Here is an 8,115-nt window from a genome sequence, read left to right as displayed (position 1 = left end):
GCTCGCTCCATTGCAAACAAGTCCTTCATACTGAGGGATTTATTCACCTCTAAAGGCTTGGATTTCCTGTTTCTAAGAGACTTGGCAGAGGAGCATGGAATTCAACCTGCTAATCAAACTTTCTTAATTTGAACTGCAGATGACCAAAGTAGGTTGTTCAAACCTTTTTAATGGCATTTTAATTTACCAACTCACTTGTTTAAATAGTCATTTTATTTCTGAATTCAGTGATTTCTGAAGCTTTTGACCCAAGCTCAACTCACAGACTTTAAGTCGCGTTCCTAGTAAGTCTGTGATGGTTTAGGGCTATCCCACTGTAAAGTGGGATACATGCCGTTGAGAGCTATGTGTTCAATGCCAACAACCTGGTGAATCTCTCAACTCCTCTTTGGATTGGTGGTAGGGGGCCACTGATAAAAACCTCTGCATTCAGAGAGCTCACTGTCTTCAACCGATTATTAAAGTCCTCTTTTAATACTTCAGACTGTGGCTTCACAACATCAGTGGTCCCTATGTGTAGTATGATGTTTTTCACAGTAGGAAGTTCAGCCACGATATGCAGAATTCTTTCTGCCAAGTCAGACACTGTATCCTTAGGAAAGCAGAGTATTTTGGTGCTCTTACATCTTTCAAAGTAGAGTCATCCACAATCAGAGTTTGAGGCCCAGTCGTTAGCTTTCCCTGTAGCCTTTTACTTTCTGATTTACTCTCGGTCCTTACCCTTCTGTGTGAGGATGGGGTGTTATCCAGGTCATCAGACGGAGATCCAGGGTCCTGCAATAGTGGTGAAAATCTGTTCTCCTGTTGCACACTCAGTTGTTGGGGAGGCCTGTTGCTAACTCTCCCTTTTTCAACTGTCCACGGCTGTGTCCTACTAGGAACAGGGGTTGAAGAGGCACTCTGCCTGGATGATAATGCAGGCCAGCCAGTCACATCACAAATCTCAGGGCGCTGGGTTCTCCCTGTGTCCTCCCATTTCCTAGGAAAATTATTTACTCTTAGGCTTTGCACTAAGCGAGTTCCAGGGAGGACTACCACTTTTAGATTTATTACCCAGCACACAGGCCTTCTGCTTCTTGGTAGTCTTGTTGGTGTTAATTAGCCATGTGTTAGCATACTCTTGTCCACTTTCTTTGTTTCATAGTGAAGTAGTGCCATTCCCACATAGCCCATTCACTTCCACATTTACTTCTTACCTGTGGATCTTGGTTTCCAGCACTGCAATTTTCTGTAGAAGTTTGTGGAAGTCGTCCGTGGAGAAGGGTGGCATCTTGTTGCTAATTAGCATTAGCTACTATTAACTCCAGTCACTGCAGTACAGGCTAGTGCTATTGATAGGCTGCACTCGCATAGCACTTAGATCATAAAAGTGTTTAAAGTATGGAAATAGCCTACTTTATCTGAATAGATGACAGTCCCAGTTATTTAAAAGTATCCAAGAGCCACTGCTCATAATTTCTAGCAGAATAAAAACAAGAATACCTGCAGAGGCAGGAGCAAGCAGCAAAGCATCTGCACTGTAAGAAAGCAGGAAGCAGGCCAGTGACACGTTTGTGAGTGTTGATAGTTGTACTGTCAAACCTATTTTTTTTCACAAAGGTAACTCCATTCATAATTAACATACAGATGTGAGTGGTATCAGTGTTCTCACATAACGAAGAAAGAAAGTGAATTTATATTACCCTAAATGTCAAACTGTTCCTTATTTCTGTTGCATCAATTGGTCTTTCAAACAACAAAAGCAAAATCAAAAAAAAAAAAAATCCATCATTCTAAACTCTGAACTATTTGTTGCCACACAAGATCCAGTAACTCCAGTTATGTCATCAAGGTATCATAAATGAGGGATATCTTAACTAATAACCTCTCTAGTCTATCAGGTCTCTGATGTAGACTACAACTACTGTAGACTCTGATATCGTTGGACTTAACACTATAATGACTTTTTATTATTTCACCCTTCTGATTACATAAAGAAAAGACAAAATCATAGTTTCAAAGTCAAAGTATATATTAAGATAAAAGGCTTTTCTTTTGTTTAGTTTGTTCAAAACATGCTAGAAAATAGTCTTTCCAAATAGGATGCTCTTAGACTTGTTTCACAAGGATCATCCAAGATATGCATCAATATTAAGAAGCTTTGCACTCTATCAACATTTATTCAGCTTATTTAGGTCTTGTACACAGGTGTAATGCCGTAAATTGTATTCCTGAAAGTGAAAATGACAGGTCTGGTTGAGAAAATATAAACTATATTGTATGTATGAATACAATTAGTTCATTAATTTAAAAGAAATCTGGTTAAAATACTTAACATTTTCTTGTTCCAGTGTCTCAAATGTGAGCAATTGCAACATGGCATATATGATAGCAAACTGAATATCTTTTTTGGACTGTTCATCTGACAAAACAACCAATTTGAAGATGTTACCTTGGGCTGTGAAAAATTATGATTCTCATAATTGTTTGACATTTCATGGATGAACCAACTGACTAATTGAAAAAATACTTGATAATTTAAATAATTGTTAGTCATAGCCCTACTGTATTTGATGTTTTAAATGGATGTCGAAATGTCTTAAAAAGGTCAACAGTGACATCTTATCTGCATTGATTGGCCAGCTGTTCTGATCTGAATTACTTTTTATAGGCAAGTTTACATAGTCTCAAGTGCTCTGATCCAGATTTATCTGGAAATAAAAACATATATCATCACCATTCGTCTTCTGACAGCTCATTACAGTCTAAAGTGACCAGTTTCACAGTGACAATTATTCTCTCCTGAAGCATCCATTACAGGTTCACCAGGAATGCAGCCTTTGTACCTGTCTTATCTAGGTCTATAAAAACGACTCCCAAGTGGATCATATACGCAAATCCAGCCCAACACCTGGGAAGAGGTAAGTGATCAGCACACAGAGGATTTAGGAGCCTACATTTTACAGGAACAAATGTTGTATTATGAACAGCATTACTAAAATGGGTGGCACGGATAGAAGTGTGGCCTCACCGCAAGAAGGTCGTGGGTTCAAACCCCGGTCCTCCTGGCCTTTCTGTGTGGAGTTTGCATGTTTTCCCCGTGTCCGTGTGGGTTTCCCCCACCACCAAAAACATGTTAGGTTCTCCAATCAGTTCCATTGACCAGACATTGCCTCACACAGGCTGCCTGCTGCTCCCTTGAGGGATGGGTTAAATGCAGAGAATGAATTTCACTGTGTGTATGTGACATTAAAGTATCTTCTTGTTCTAGTACAGTCAGTAGAATTGGTTGCAGTTTACAAAAACTATAATGCAATCCTATAAATATTCAAGACACAACTATTTTTATTGTTCTAGGTCACTCAGCTGAAACAACATGGCTCGACTATCAATCTTGGCTGGTAAGTTATATTCTTTCAGTTGTTAATTCATTCAGAGGTAGGGGTCTATCACTAAAACTGAAATTAAATGTAATTTTTTTTAGGATTGTCCCTTTTGATGTGTCTTCAGATGGGTATGCCTTCATTATTTAACTTATTAAAATTATATGTAATTAGCTTCTTTGCCCCCTATGACCTAGAATAGAAACTTATACTATAATACTATTGTAGCCCGTGGAATTAGATGCCACCCAGGACACAATTACTTCAGGGGTTCCTGTAGCTCCAGGTTTATTCCTGACCACATGTACAGTTCAATTTACAGAGTGGTATGCTACTGGGTCGTTCCCGTAACAGCTCAAATGCTGGATTTTGTAACAGTCTCTAACACCCAAATGTTGGAATGAATGAAGAGGCAAAATAAAAATAAAATGCAGAGAAATAAAATTAAAAAAAACACAATACAAAATACGGCAGTGGGCTATGACCATCGACAGAAAACATAAAATAAATCATGTTAACAACCATAAACCCACTTATATCAACATCAGTGTATAAAATGTACAACTGTAAATGACACTTACACTTCACCAAGTTCCACCAAACCCACGTGGAACTTCCCGGAGATCGCACAACTCAACGTACTTTCAACGTCAATTACCTTCAAACAGAGTTACACTTTATGTAAAACCTGCAACAGTTTCCGAGTACCAAAATACAATATCAGGGTCTGACTAAATGCATGTTAGCATTACCATGAAATTTAGTACACAATGGTCGACGATTGGCGCCCAAAATCCCAGCATACAATTCCAGTAGTGCCTAAATCAAACTGTCTAGTTAAAATATTGACAGGTGATTACATTTTATACACTTGTACATGAATATTTTACAAGACATGCATGCATTTACCTACTATTCTACACAACGAAGTCTCCGCACCAATCCCTTGTACGTCCATCGCACATTAACAGGAAGAAAGACCATGATGCACTTGGCGGAACAACAACAATACTACTCAATGCTGCCGCCTTGTGACCAAAGTCTGCCATCACATGTACGACTGTGGAAATCCACTTACAATCTACTTCACACTTACTTTACATTGAACAATGTTACTCTCAAACAAAACAACAAAGAACACATGTATTCACATTTACACAACTTTTAGAACTATATAAATATAAAGGGGGAAAATCACCTATGACTAGATTTACCACCCGGCTACATACTCCCCTGCAATATAGTCAACGTCCTCGGTGACTACAAACCATGAGCAGACTCAAATGCTCCCTGCAACGCCTTCTCAAAGAGAGCAGCACCCAGGCTTGTCAAAACCTGGGAAACCATGTCTGTGCTGACGGAGACAGCATTACAGGCTGACTTTGGCAAGTGAAATGGGTTTGAATGAGACCCAGCCGTTGCCCGTTTGCTTTTTCTTATGGCAGGTTTAGGTGCAGAGGCTTTATTTCCTGTCCCATCAGCTGTGTATGTTAGTGCATGCCTGTTTCTGTTTCTTGTCATGGGCAAGTCGGTGTCACTAACATCTGGATGCACATCACTATTTACACATTCAGCCTCTGCGTCACAATTTCTCATATCTGCACAATGTTCATCAGGTTCTTCGCTATCAATCTGATCTGTGGATGTCACAGATAAACCAACGCCTTCTGCCACCTGGGGCAGATTAGCGGTTTGCACAGACTGGGGAGGAAGGACTTCCTCAACGACAACAAAATCAGGTCCTGATGACTCTGGCATGTCCATAACTACAGGCTGAGGCTGCATACTGCTCTGTAGCCTAGTTTTAGTTCTGGGTTTGGGAACAGGTTTTGCACAAGGTCGCAACTCCGACCTATGGACTCTCTTACTGGGACCTCCTTCCAAAGGTTCAACAGTGTGCGTGGTACCATAAATGTCAGTAACCTTGTAGACTGTGGGACTCCATGCGTCTTGAATCTTATGTCTACCTAAAGGTCTATGGCGTAGGAAAACCAACTGACCGATGTCTACAGTTGGACAATACACCTTCTCATTTTGCAGTGCAATTCTTTCAGCGGCTTTCTGCTCTGAGTACTCTCGGGCCCTCAAATGTGCCTGCCTGAGTCTTTCCTGATGAACAGACAACCAGTCCTGCTTTCTGTCTGAGACACACTCACGCCCTAGTAGCGCATCTATGGGGAGATGCGGCTGTACCCCAAAAAGCAGATAATAGGGCGAGTACCCTGTGGAGGAATGGGGAGTGACATTATAGGCATACACTAGTTCAGGAAGATGCTCTGTCCAACGCCTTTTTTTCTCTGGTGGAAGTGTCCTCAACAAATCATGTAGTGTTCGATTGTATCTTTCACACTGAGCGTTTCCTTGTGGCCTGTAAGGAGTTGTCCGTGTCTTTTTAACCCCATAGAGTTTGCACAGCTCTGCTATAACTTCACTCTCGAAATTTCGGCCTTGGTCAGAGTGCAGCCTCTCAGGGACCCCATATTTCATGAACCACTCCCTGAGCAAAACTTTAGCTGTAGTGTCGGCTTTTTGGTCTTTGGTAGGATATGCTTGCGTGAACTTTGTAAACACATCAGTAACAACGAGGACATTTTCACGCCCATCTGAGGCTGGCTCCAACACTGTAAAATCAACAGCTACCACTTCCAGTGGCCGAGAAGCCAGGAATGCTTGAACTGGAGCTTGGATTTTTGGTTGAGGCATCTTGGTCAAGATGCAGCGCTCACAGTTTTTAACCCAGTTTTCAACATCCTCACATAACCCTACCCAAAAACACCTCCCTCTTAGCAGGCTTATAGTACGCTCTATTCCCTGATGTCCCATGTTATTGTGGACACTCTCTAAGACTTGGTCCTTTAAACAACCAGGTACCAGCAACTGCCATACTTCATCATGACGTGGGTCTTTGATAACCCTGTACAACAACCCTTCCCTTTGCTGTATGCCGCTCCACTGTTTTAGCAGTCTTTTCACTTGGCTAGAGAGGGCTGTTCTCTCTCTGGGGCTTGGCCTCCTCCCCCGATCCCAAAATGTCTTAAACTCTTTTAGGGTGGGATCACTGGTCTGAAAACCTAATAGCTCCTCCCTGGTATAACCGGGAAGCGTGGGGGTGTTACCTTGTCCAGCCGTTATCTCGCCGGAACCAGACTCCACAGCACGGATCTGTCTCACTTTGCAACACTCAAGACCTTTAGTGACAAGATCAGCATCCAGAACAGTCCCTCGTTCAATCAGGTTACAGACAGAGATGCAATTGTCAAAGTCTGAGTCAGTGTCAGTTTCAGGCTCCCCTGCAAACTCCTGCCTAGAGAGTGCATCTGCTGCGGCATTGCTACAACCAGGACGGTACTTAACCTCAAACTCAAAAACAGACAACTGTGCTACCCACCTCTGCTCTACAGCACCTAACTTAGCTGTCTTGAGGTGGCACAGGGGATTATTGTCAGTCAGGACAACAAACTTTGAACCCAGTAAGTAACCCCTGAATTTTTCAGCAACAGCCCATTTCAAGGCAAGCAACTCCAACTTCATACTACTGTAATTTCGGTCATTCTTCTCAGCATGGCGTAGTCTGCGGCTAGCATATGCAATGACTCGTTTGGTGTCACACTGTTGCTGATACAGTACAGCGCCTAATCCATGCAGACTGGCATCTGTCTCAACTATAAAGGGCTGTGTGAAATCGGCAAATCCCAAAACTGGGGCTGAGGTAAGTTTTCCCTTTAACTGTTCAAAAGAAGAGTCACACTCGGGTGTCCACATATCACAAAACTGGTGACCTACTTTTCCTGTTTTCTTCACACCTGAGCATTTGTTGACCAGGTCGTGCAGTGGCCCGGCCACCTGTGAGAAGCCTCGAATGAACCGCCTGTAGTAGCTACAGAAACCCAAGAATGACTGTAGCTCTTTAACAGTGGTTGGGACTTTCCAGTTCTTAACAGCAGAGACCTTGGAGGGGTCAGTCCCCACACCTTCTGCTGACACCTGATGGCCCAAAAACTTCACTGACTGCTGTAGAAAAGCACACTTCTGTAACTTCACCTTAAGGCCTGTCTCTGCCAGTCTCTTGAGCACAGTCTCCAGTCTCTTCAGATGCTGCTCAAATGTCTCTGAAAACACCAAGATGTCATCTAGGTAAACAAGGAGTATCTGAAAAATTAGATCACTCATTGTAACTTGCATAAGCCTCTGGAACGTAGCTGGTCCATTGCAAACACCAAAGGGCATTCTCACATACTCATATAAGCCAAACGGTGTAGTGAACGCTGTCTTGTCCCTATCTCTTTCATGCATTGCCACCTGGTGATACCCACTCGCCAGATCTATGGTTGAGAAGAACTTGGCCCCCCTCAATGCATCAAAACTCTCATCAATCCTTGGAAGGGGAAAAGCATCTCGTCTCGTCTTTGAGTTAAGTTTCCGATAATCGACACATAGCCTCAGACTACCATCCGCCTTCCTCACCAGCACTATCGGCGAAGCGTAAGCACTTGAGCTTTCTTTGATGACTCCTCTTTTCAAAAGCTTGCCAATATGCTCCCTGACTTCACTGTACTGTGTGGGGGGGATCCTTCTGTATGGCTGTGTCACAGGTACATCATCGGTAAGATGGATCTCATGCTGTACTTTATCAGTGTAACCTAGATCTTCATCTTCTGTAGCAAACACAAAAGAGTACTTCTCCAGCAACAAGACCAGCTGTGCTTGTTGTTCTGGGCTACCACAAACATCAAGCTTGTCTAAGATGGACTGT

This window comes from Micropterus salmoides, unplaced genomic scaffold, assembly GCF_014851395.1.
Source record: "Micropterus salmoides isolate LMB-PRFRI ecotype aquatic unplaced genomic scaffold, ASM1485139v1 Ms_hic_scaffold_16, whole genome shotgun sequence".
Taxonomy (NCBI): domain Eukaryota; kingdom Metazoa; phylum Chordata; class Actinopteri; order Centrarchiformes; family Centrarchidae; genus Micropterus; species Micropterus salmoides.
The sequence above is the reverse complement of the archived record's forward strand: the minus strand, read 5'-3'. Positions refer to the sequence as shown.